Source organism: Coenobita brevimanus, chromosome 107, assembly GCF_032717465.1.
Source record: "Coenobita brevimanus isolate Jiangsu-jjx chromosome 107, ASM3271746v2, whole genome shotgun sequence".
NCBI lineage: Eukaryota > Metazoa > Arthropoda > Malacostraca > Decapoda > Coenobitidae > Coenobita > Coenobita brevimanus.
The window spans coordinates 7,302,388-7,315,606 of record NC_137060.1 but is presented as its reverse complement, the minus strand read 5'-3'; positions in this window follow the sequence as shown (position 1 = coordinate 7,315,606).

The window sequence follows — 13,219 nt, the reverse complement described above, 5'->3', positions numbered from 1 at the left end:
GCAGGCCGCCTCTCTACCGATTCAGCCACCGCCTTCCCCAAGAAGAGATGACATTGAAACAGCTGAACTAAAAACACCTATCAATAGGAAGAGAACCGAAGATATATGAAAGTTTAACAAGACCAGAATAGAAGAATCTTTGAGCAATGGGGGAAGCCTGAAGGCAATAATGAGGATTGGTGTGGGAAGAATCCAGATGTATACCAAACGACAGAAATGAAGTAATCCAAACAGCAGACTAATTTTATACAAAAGTTTACAGTAACAGTACCATGGTAGACGAGTCAGTTCAGGCTAGAGAAACAATAAAGACACAGTCATCCCTGGAACTGCATTAAATGAACGCTATGAGAACAATGAGGAGGGGTAAAACAACAGGTAACTGTAGCGTCACTCCTGACCTTATTAAGGATACAGGTGACTGCATTAAATGAGCTAGCAAAGCTGTTTATGAAATGTTTAAAAGTCAGGGCTGTAACAAAGTCGTGGAAAAATGCATCAATTATTCTACTTCACTAGAAAGATGTCATCAAAGACCAAATGAACTACCACCCAGTCAATCGTCTACTTGTTGTATTTGAACTTTTCACAAAAGTCCGAACAAATCTAATTAGTTCTACCTTAGATGCATACCAGCCAAGAGGACAGGCAGGGTTTCTAGTGGTTATTCGATAACAAACTATATTTAATTTATTAGTCAGGTGATCGAGAAACCTTCAAAACATAAGAAATCTTGTGCATAGCATTTGTGAATTATGAGAACGCATTTAATTCACTTGAAACAGCTACAGAAATTAGAGCAATTCGAGGGCACGGTGTAGAAGAAACTTATGTTAAAGTATTGGAAAGTATTTATAGTGATAGTACGACCATCACGTAACAGCCAGAAACTACCAATAGAGAAAAGTGTTAGACATGGAGGCATAGTTTCACCTAAATTATTCACTGTCTTCCTAGGGAAGGTTTCCATGAATTTAAATTGGAACTTCAAAGGAATTAATGTAAATGGTGAGTGCTCGAACAAGCTTAGATTACACTACAAACGATATAATCCTCTTCAGGGAATCAGGAGAGAACCTACAAGAAATGACAGGTGACCTGAACAGGGAGAGTTTGAAGGTAGGCATGGAAATGAATATGAAGGAGACGAAGGTTGTGTTTAACAGACACGTTTGTACCCGTCCAATGAAAATGGAAGATGAAGAACTAGAAAGTGTCGAGGACACCATATTCATAGGGCAGGCAGTTCAGGCAGACCCAGTCCATGACAATGAAATCAAGCACAGAATAGGAATGCGACAGTGGTCTTTTGGCAAACCAAGTAACTATGAAGGGTAAGCAATTTTCATTGTACCAGAAGAGAAGGTTATATAATTAGTGTGTCGTTCCTGTTCTAACTTATGGATCAGCAACGTGGAGTCTAACAAAATCCTTGGAACGTAAACTTATGAGTGCTCACAGAGGAATGGAGGCATGGAGAGATAAAAAGACAGCTTCATGGATAAGAGAACAAATAAAAGTTAAAGGATATAATAGCCACAATGAAGAACCATATATGGATGTGGGCAGGTCACGTCCTTCTTAGAAGAGAAAATAGATGGACAACCTGAGTAACCGAGTGGCAGTCCAGAGAAGGAGTGAGAGGAGGAGGCAGACAAAAGGTAAGATGGCGAGATGATATTCAGAGATTTGCTGAGAGTGGATAGAACAGGCTAGAAACCAACCAGTCAGAGTTGAAAAAGATGAGAGAGGCCTTTGTCCTGTAGTGAACTGACTCAGGCTGATAATAATTATTATTAAACTTCGCCTACGATCTCCAGTCTTTCATACGCAGTGTGTCCATGCATCTCGAAATGAATGCAGTTTGAATTTGGCTCTCTGTTGTCTTGTTTTTGTTTTTTCTTGAAGGGAACAGTTTGTAGGCCACTGGCCATTGGGTTCTTTTTCCTTGCATAATATATATATATATATATATATATATATATATATATATATATATATATATATATATATATATATATATATATATATATATTTATATTTATATTTATATTTATATATATATATATATATATATATATATATATATATATATATATATATATATATATTTATATTTATATATATATATATATATATATATATATATATATATATATATATATATATATATATATATATATATATAAAGCTTACTGTTTTGGTAGGTATTATTTTTCTTTGCGCTTTTTATTTCGTAGATCTTGATATTATACAGGAAGATACCCTAGGGCAACCCAAGTACTTGTGCCAAATATAAATGACCTTGACCTATTTTTGAAGGTCATATACTCATTTTTCGTAAAAAATTGCATATCAGTATTTAAAATTGAAGTCTCTCACAAACTAATTGATATACAGCTGTTTGGTTGAAAATCCAATGATAAAAAGTTTGCTGAGAACTTTGGCTAATATTTTGCCATTTAGCCTAATGGAAAGTACCGAATTCAAATCTGCTCATTGTTTTCTTTGTAACAGGTTTTAGAGAAAACCACTAAAGCCCCAAAGTTGTAACTTTGTATAAATATAGCTGAGGTCCCTTTCGTTATCCGAAAGGAATATAGTTATGATTAAGCATACAGTCAGCCAGTTAGAATTGTGCAGAAATCTATGTTGTGTTCATATGAAGTTCTTAGGCAGTGAACACAAAAGCAGCATTTTCCTAACCACAAAGACAATCAGTACCATAATTAGTTATAGCGAAGCTTTCTAATTATGGCTATATAATAAGTATAAAAATGGGTAACTAGTGATTTTTGTTATTACTTCACAGAATAAATATCAATCTATACTTTCATAAACGCTTATTCTGTAGTGAAATTTTCCTCTTTTTTTTCTGCACCACTAATTTTTCTTTTTTTTTTCTATTTACAAATTTGCACTATGTACATTTCCTCATACACCCACAAAGCGCCAGGGTGGAGCAGCGTGGGTGGTGGTGAGACGGTAGTGATGCGTTAGCACTACAAAGGCGCCACGAAGTAGGTTAAGGGTCTGTAGTGAGGAGTTTGTGTTGCACGTGACTTCTGGCCGTCCAACCCTTGACCTCTTAGGCCTGTGCCTCAGAGGACTCTTCCGAGGCATCAGAAGGATACAGGAAGCCCTCGATCTCTGGAGGGTCACCAGGGTCACTCTCCAGTAGAGGCAGGAAGCTGTAAGGGGAAGCATGGGAGGGTAGCCAGTGCAGATCACCCTGTGTGATAATTTCCGCCTTCAGGCTTCGTCTCCCCACTCGATAATGACTATACTGTCACTTCCAGTTCCTTTCCAATTGCACTTTCACTGAACCCCTTCTTTGCATAAGTGGGAGGCTTAGCAGGGCGGAGGTGGCAGGGACCGGGCAGGCAAATAGGACAATATGGAATCGAAAATCTTCATTCCTACCCCTCCTGCTTCTGGGGGAAATATAGCAGTGACGCTCACCCACTTCCTAAATGCCTTCATCATGCACTGGGCACAGTATAACGTGGGTATGGCTTCAAATACTGGCGGCAGTTTAAAACTGGTATGTCCGTCGCCCGGGCGGCCCCATACGCTTGGTTTTGAATGGATATGTCCATGTCCGCTATCCGGTCTTTAGGTATTAATATATTTTGCCAATAGATTTTTTTTTTTATCTCAGGGGAATATCCCGTAGTGGATGGATAAGAGTGTATCCGTTAACCCCATCAGTTCATGACGTGTATTAAATTCATTACTGTAACTCAGAAAACCTTTTACTACCTTGAAATCAAATGACACTTGACCTGCTGGGTTAAGGTACTCCAACCGGATGGAGCATATAAGGATTTCCACATGAGGAGGATTGGAGTTCATTTCTCGCATAATGCCATGAGACTGGGCACCCCTGCCTCAAAATGTTGGAACTGTGTAGCCTAGCCTCTGGCCCCCATCAACCACAGGCAAGCAGTTGCCCTTGCATGGCTGTTCCGTGAAGTGAACTAATGTTTCCTTGTGGCTGACAGTGCCTTGCCTCAACAAAGTGCAGGGAAAAGTGTGGAGGTTTGGCTCCTGGGTGGATGCTGCTGTTGCATCTCTCCACCCAGATAACAGGGGCATAATAATAGGCTGCATTTCACCCCATGATTTGGTTAGGTGGTTACCACCAAGCGTTATAAATGATTTCATGGATTACAGGAAACCATTAAACTTATCACTCAGTGCAAAGCCACATGAAATGGAAAGAAGAGTAATAAAAAGTCAAAGGAAGGAAAGGGAAAAGTAGGTAGAGGGGATGGGAGACACAGAAACAGGATGATAAAGGTAAAGGAAGAAGTAGGCAGCACTTAAAGTAATGGATGATGGTCGCTACCACCTACCACCTCTTGTGAGGCACAGGGGTCCGAGGCTAGGCTCCCGCACTCTAGAACATAAAGAGACTGTGACCGGCTGTCTCATTACAAGAAAAGGGGGGGAGGGCAGAAAAAAAGGCCCCCTTTTGGAGACTCCGGGCAGTATTTTGAGTGGAACAGGAAGTTTCTTAGCTCCTCTTCTTCGACAGTTTTTTCTTTTTACACTTAAACCTTGACTTACACTGGTGCGCTATTTTTTGTCTCTTTATTAACAGTGAAATAGTTTGCATTACTAACAACCAGGGAATACTGAGGTGTATTGTGCAGAATAAGTCGCTGAGGAAGAGGTGTTACGAGGTCAACAAATTGGGGAAGGCGGTGGCTCAATCGGTAGAGAGGTGGCTTCCGGTCCTACCGGACCCAGGTTCAAATCTCCGTTGGGACAGGGACCAGTTTAAGGATTTGAATTTCATTACGGCAGACTTTACCTATCTACCAGAAGACCCGCCGACATGTCGTAAAAATACCCCCTTTAATACCAATACACCAGTCCTGTATGAGACAACCCTAGCATGTATTCAATATGGACAGTAGGTGTTAGCGCCGAAGTGGTGACATGTAGAGGTGTACTATATGTAGGAGGACTACTGGGTCTTGGGAGCAGGCTGAGAAGCCTATGCCCAGAATAGAGCACATAAAAAAAATAAAATGCGGCCCTCGAAGCTATACATACTATATTCTTTTCGTATTAACTTGCCCCAGTTTTTCTTTCTTTTGCAGCTTATTTCGCATAGCTTAATGGCAGAAAAAGACAATGCTACGGCTCTACATCCTGCTCATAGCACGTCTTCGTGATAGCACCATGATCTAGTTTTATTCTTTTGCTATAAATTAGTTTTCAAGATGGGAGATGACAATTTTAGGCAGAGTTAGAGTATAAAGTGTATAGTCGTCATATTTACTGCATCTGGCACATTAGACGAAGCACTGATGCAACATTTTGTCGGCTGTAGTGAGTGCGCTGGTAGACTGACAGCATTGTAGCGAGTATAATGGCAGACTGAGAGTCTTGTAGTGAGTATACTGGTAGACTGAAAATACTGTCCCTTCTTTGATGGGGCTGCAGAAATGGTAGCTTCTTGTGTACGTTGACCGGGAAGTGTAATCTGACCACCTCAGGCACATTTAGGTCATACTAGGTCCAGTTATGTCAATCAGTGTGAATTATTGCATTTCCAGGCCATTCAGCCACAGCAAATTAAGCCATTTCCAGTCAGGTGCACCGAGCGCCAGTCACGCCACTTCAGCCTCTCTCATGGCCGTTCACCTCCATTATGTTCGTGCCTACCACCACACAATTTAACCAGTGCAGTCCCTTAACGAGGTTTGTGGCTTGACTTTTTCGATCTGCAGATAGTTTTATTCAGCTTCTGGGAGATAGCCTGTGAAAGGTAAATTAAGGCTGACCAGAGTTAAGGTTATATCTAATGCGTCCATATCAATTGGCCTCTTTCAAGCTAAATAAAAGTACCTGGAGACTGCAAGAATAAAAAAAAAAAGATCATCCTTGCGAAGTCTGTAAATTTTCTCAATCCAGGACGCGTTTCTCTTCTCATTCTTGCTGTTCCTAACGATTATTTTTTATTAAAAGATCTGTCGAACAGGAGAAATTAGATACAACCTTCATCAGTCTTTTCACTGCTAGGATGCTTTGCTTGGCTGGATATAATCGTCTGTTTGAATGAATGAGTAAATGGGGAGTGTGTCGTCCTGTCTCGGCTACCTCCCTTTCCTTGGGGGAAGCAGCCTAGGTATATAGATAGATAGATAGATAGAATTAAGATTTCCTTTCCTTTGTTTCAAGGGTTGGAGACCATTCAAATGTATTATATTATTGCTACAGGCATAGTTTTCCTTAACAAAGGGATAATTTTCACATCGTAGAGGTTACAAGCCTTATCAGTAATAGAGATTCACAGTAAAAAGGTCATTGTCAGCTGCATAGAATGGAAAACTCTCATAACGATATATTTGAAATAGTCTCAGTAAAGAAGACCCATCACTGGAGGGTCTTTGTCAGCAGAATAGCAGGGGAAACTCCTAACAACGACGATTTCTAATGATGATTCGCTACAACGACGTCCTTATCGGCAGCCTAAAAGAGGAATTTTCTATCATAGTTACAGTAGATGCAATCTTAGTAATGAAGATTCTCTATGAGAGGGTCACTGACAGTATCATAGAAAGGGAAATTTCTTGCAGTGATAGAAGCAATCTCAGTAATGAAGTCTCACTACGAGTGGGTCCTTGTCAGCAGCACAGAGTATTGTGGAACCTAAAACTAATAATGGCATCCAGTCCGATGGTTGCCTTTTAAGTTCTTCAAACCACTGAACTATTTCCTTCCATATCACATTGTCCCCTTCCCGAGGAAGGCTTAGAAACAATTGCCATTAACCATTTGGTATGATGACCCCATTAAAAGGCATTCAGTACTCTGTTCACTTTAACTGGGAGGTAAAACGTCATTTCTCCATCGTAACGCTTGACCTAGAACTAAATATGAACACTAGCATATGGCGCTGGTCACGAAGAAGTGCTATGGAAAGAATGTTGAGTCGTAGTAGTGTCTAATTCTACCACTGAACCACGGAAAATCAGCTGCCAAAGAACGAAGATCTCCACTTTGGTAAAATGAATGACCTGGAGTTACCACCTGGCGTTTTTTATTCACTGTAGGATGAACCATTTATCCTTATATCCAAGGAACCCTCGAAGGTTTAGTAGGTTAAGGAGCCACAACCAGATAAAGTATGTAAGATTTTGCATCTGAGAAGTGGTTAGGGTTTATTGCCTACATGATGCCACTCAGGGACGAGTAAGACTGGTCACCTTTCCTTAAATGTCGGAGCTAAGTAGCCCAGCCCCGGGCACCTACTCTCTTGTATATATGAATCAAAATGGGACTGGATGCTTGATGGATGGAAGAAGGGCCACTCACACAGAGGAGCTGGAGCCAACGAGCTTCACCACGGAGATCAATTCCATGCCTCCCAAACAATGGAACTGGATTATTATTATTTTTTTTTTTTCGTTTTTGCTGCAGAAGATGATTCTTGCCTATCGACTACACAAGGGTCGTTAGAGCAAATAATAACTATGGGTTTACAAATGGAGGACCGGAGGCTCTGTGACCTCACCTTTCCGCTATACTAGCAACATAAGCCCGACTCCTTCCTGGTCCATCGGGGAAGGAACACAGCCACCCACTCAAGCAGAAAGTCTATGTATCCCACCCACCTATTTCACACCGCCCGCCCTGCTTGTCCACCGTGAGATGAATGAATTCGTTTAGAGTTGACAGGTGTAGGTTAAAATACGTTGTGAACTATTTAACTTAGCCAAGGACCTTACACTTCAGATGGGATGATATGAGACTGGAGGTTACAGTTGTCATTGTTGTGAGAGCTGAAACCTGAAAATTCTCTCTCTCTCTCTCTCTCTCTCTCTCTCTCTCTCTCTCTCTCTCTCTCTCTCTCTCTCTCACTATTATGAAGATGAGCCACTCGTCCTCCTCCGGGGCTGCGTCAGCGTGTAGGCTAAGTTTGCTCATTTATTTGCTGGTCACGTGCGAGGCAGCAGTGGGGGAGGCAGGCAAAGGATTAACGCTGGCACACACTAACTCAGGACCTACTGACACACACACACACACACACACACACACACACACACACACACACACACACACACACACACACACACACACACACACACACACACACACACACACACACACACACACACACACACACACACACACACACACACACACACACACACACACACACACACACACACACACACACACACACACACACACACACACACACACACACACACACACACACACACACACACACACACACACACACACACACACACACACACACACACACACACACACACACACACACACACACACACACACACACACACACACACACACACACACACACACACACACACACACACACACACACACACACACACACACACACACACACACACACACACACACACACACACACACACACACACACACACACACACACACACACACACACACACACACACACACACACACACACACACACACACACACACACACACACACACACACACACACACACACACACACACACACACACACACACACACACACACACACACACACACACACACACACACACACACACACACACACACACACAACTCTATCCCTGCTTTCTTTCTCTCTTCTTTAGTTTACACACACACACACACACACACACACACACACACACACACACACACACACACACACACAAGTCCCTCCCTACTTTCCTTCTCTTCTTTAGTTTACACCAGTTTACCACAGTGTGCACGACAACATTCTTATTCTACTGATATTCACACCACACTATTCTCAGCCTTCTCCATAATCTTATCAACGGCGAAGTGCAGTAAGCCTCTCACTGCATTTGTGTAAACCATTGTATAGTATAATTTGTATAGTTAGTTTGCCCAGACCTCTTAATACATGTATTCTTAATCTTCCAGTGAAATTAATGTTACATCCTCAGTCCACCAACACATTCAGTACAGTATCAGTACACACACAGTACTATAAAAAGTACCTTTACTACTGCAGCCTATGTATACCAGTGTACAAATTGTTACACTCACATTTATTGATTTATTTTTAGTCTACCGATATATTCACTATTGCACCAAAACTACTTAACAACTACTTAACAACCCTAATGACAACAGAATATTCTGGTCAACTCTTAATTCTTTCAATAATAACTTTAACAAGTCATCTTCCATTCCCCCACTAAAATCTTCAGATGGCAATATTACAAATGACCCACGTGGGAAAGCAGATATCTTTGCTAGTACCTTTGCAAGAAACTCTACCATAGATGATACCAGCCAGAATGTCTCAGTACTGGAACTTGATTCTCCCGAAATTGTCCCACTTAAAATACAGACAAGATTCGTAAAATCCATCCTAGACAATTTACCTACCAACAAAGCTCCAGGCCCAGATGGAATTCCGCCAATTGTTTTGAAAAAGTGTTCCCCTGAACTTGCCTCTGTCCTAGCCAAATTATTCAGACTATGCATACGTACTTCTTTATTCCCAAATTCATGGAAAGAAGCCAATATCCACCCAGTTCCGAAGAAAGGAAGTTCGTCTGACCCCTCCAATTACAGACCAATAGCTGTCACATCTTCTCTTGGAAAGGTATTTGAAACTTTAATTAATAAGCATATTGTTAAACATCTTGAATCCAACAACTTAATTAGTGATAGACAATACAGTTTTCACCACGAAAGATCCACCATTGACATACTCAATCTCTTAACTCATACCATCCATCAATCAATTGATCTTTTTGGAGAAATTCATGCAGTAGCTCTTGATATCTCTAAAGCTTTCGACAGAGTATGGCACCGTTCCCTGCTGTCCAAACTCCCTTGCTATGGACGGGCTAACGTCTCTTGTTCCTTTGATTTCTTCTTATCTTAGTGACAGGAAAATAAGAGTAAAAGTAGATGATGTATATTCGAATTTCCACTCAGTTAACGTCGGCTTGCCGCAGGGATCAGTTCTGGCGCCAACCCTGTTTCTGGTTCATATTAATGATCTCTTACCTGTCACTCACAATACCGTTCACTCATATGCAGATGACTCAACACTACATAGTTCATTCACACTCAGACATCCATTTACAAAGTCTAATATCTCTACCTCTCAACTCAGTACAGCCATCTCCATAAATCAAGATCTAGCTACAATCAGTGAATGGGGACAAAACAACCTTGTCTCTTTTAATGCTAGTAAATCTAAATATATACAGTGTACTAATAGAGAGATATTGCCAGATTCGTACATTACCTTCAGTGCTACTAATATTCCCATCTCCAAAAGTATTGAAATTCTTGGTGTCTCACTTAACAGTGCCCTCAGCTGGACCTCTCATGTCAGATCACTTGCTAAAATCGCTTCAAAGAAACTTGGATTATTGTACAGAGTCAGTAACTTCTTCGCCAATGAGCAGTTAGCTATAATTTATAAGAGTCATGTGCGCTCTCAGCTTGAATATTGCTCACCCTTGTGGAATGGTTGTGGAGAGGTTGCATTAAGACAACTAGACAAAATTCAGAATAAAGCTGTTAGAATCATTAACAACCCTGCCATTACATATAAACTACCTCCCCTGCAAGTAAGAAGGAATGTTGCCTCCCTTGCATTATTTTACAGATATTTTTTTGGCAAATGCTCAGACGAAATTGCGTCCATGGTGCCACCTCTCCATGCCTTCCCTCGTGCTACACGGGCATCTGGTAGCCTCATGACTGGAATGTCACTCAACCATATTGCAGAACTTCTGCCTATCAGAATTCTTTCATTCCCCGAACTGCATCTCTCTGGAACTCGCTTCCCCAGAGTTGTTTTCCTCCAAATTTCAACCCACAACTGTTCAAGTCTAACTGTTACAGATATTTTATGAATAGAGGACACCAGTAATCTGGTGTATGGATTTTTTATTTTTTTCCCCCATTTGTTTTTCCTTCCTCCGTTCTGTTATTAAAAAAAAAACAGAAAAAAAAGTTTGTTTATACTTCAGTTCTGTCACTTAAGCAGGCTCTACACACTGTCATTCTACCGATACACTAATCCAATAACTTCAGTTTACCTCTACATTAACTGCAAAGACCCTCAATATACCATTATGTTCACTACAGCCTCCTCAGTCTGTCAGTATACTTACTAGGAAAGACTCGTCCACCAACACAATCACTACAGTTATTTCAGTCTGCCAGTACACTCACTACACCATCCTCTGTCTACCAATACACCCAGTATAATAATCTCAGTCTACCAATACTCTCGGTACAGTACTATCAGTCTACCAATACTCTCGGTACAGTACTATCAGTCTACCAATACACTCACCACATCCCCAGTCAACCAGTACGGTCACTGCACCACCCCCAGTCTACCAATACACTCACTACACCAAACTCAGTCTACCAATACATTCAGTACACCACCTCCAGTCTACCAGTACACTCACTACACCATCCCCAGTCAACCAATGCACTTACACCACCACCCCCAGTCTACCAATACACTCACTACACCACCCCCAGTCTACCAATACACTCACAATACCACCCCCAGTCAACCAGTACACTCACTACACCAACCCCAGTCTACCAGTACACTCACTACACCAAACTCAGTCTACCAATACACTCAGTACACCACCTCCAGTCTACCAATACACTCACTACACAACCCTCAGTCTACCAGTACACTCAGAACACCACCCTCAGTCTACCAATACACTCACTACACCACCCCCAGTCTACCAATACACTCACTACACCACCCCCAGTCTACCAATACACTCACTACACCACCCCCAGTCTACCAATACACTCACTACACCACCCCCAGTCTACCAATACACTCACACCACCACCCCCAGTCTTCCAATACACTCACACCACCACCCCCAGTCTACCAATACACTCACACCACCACCCCCAGTCTACCAATACACTCACTACACCACCCCCAGTCTACCAATACACTCACTACACCACCCCCAGTCTACCAATACACTCACACCACCACCCCCAGTCTACCAATACACTCACACCACCATCCCCAGTCTACCAATACACTCACACCACCACCCCCAGTCTACCAATACACTCACACCACCACCCCCAGTCTACCAATACACTCACTACACCATCCCCAGTCTACCAATACACTCACGACAATACTTTCAGTCTACCGATATTCTCCAAGCATTTTCAGCCCACCGATACGCTCACCCCGGCACTTATGTACAGATATTTACGGGTGTATTCTTAAAGGTGAGTGGGCGAGAGGTGTAGGCAGGTCCTGAAAATACGATGGGCCAATTTTAGACAACCTCTGGGGATGGGAATGGCCGGCCTGCATCCCACTTTCCATAATGCAATCAGCAATTAGGTGGAAAGGTCAGGCGGTTCTCTTTTTCCCCTCATTATGTATTTAGATAAGGATGTAACATTTTAGGAGCCTGCGTAAGAATATGGTCGTAAGAACATTCATTTTATAATTTTCAAAGGCTCGGACTGTGATTGGTTCCCTGCTATTGAGTTTTCCTGCTTTGGGATCCTGCCATCCAATTTGTGATTAATGGAAATACGATTATGATAACGGTGCATTTGTTGTTTTGCTAAATTTGTATAAAGTTTGTTCGTGCAACATTTTCCATAGTTGCATGCGATGTAAAAATTCACACTAAAAATATTGTATGTAGAAACAGGTTCAACCCACGATCGCACTGAACGTTAAGTCAATGCAGTCCCTTTCACGAAGAAATAATCTCTAATTTAGGCATATTGTTTGGTCAGCTGTTCTGTCGCATATACTTCAGAATTCTTCAGTACTGCCTCGCATTGTAGGCGGCCGTTGAAGAAAAAAAAAAAAAAAGCATCTCACATCATGTTTCTTTTCCTGTTTGCCTCTGTAGCACCGTATGTGATCACCTGGCAGTTCTATAGCTGCCTCACCTGCCTTCCGACCACATCAAAACCTCCCGGTATGATGTCCCAATTCACACCTCAGTTCCTCAAGGAGAACAACCAGTTTACCTTCACTGGCCAGAATGAAGACGGTGTTTGTTCCAAGGTTCGGTTTTAGGGTCGGTTAGGTCGTATTACCCGGAGACTGTTTGCACCCCTGCCCCAAACACTTGTGCCTCCCAGAGTTTTGCCTTAAGCTGAAGAGTGTCATTTCAGGTTGTGCTGCATTGCTTAGCCAGTAGGTTTGCTGT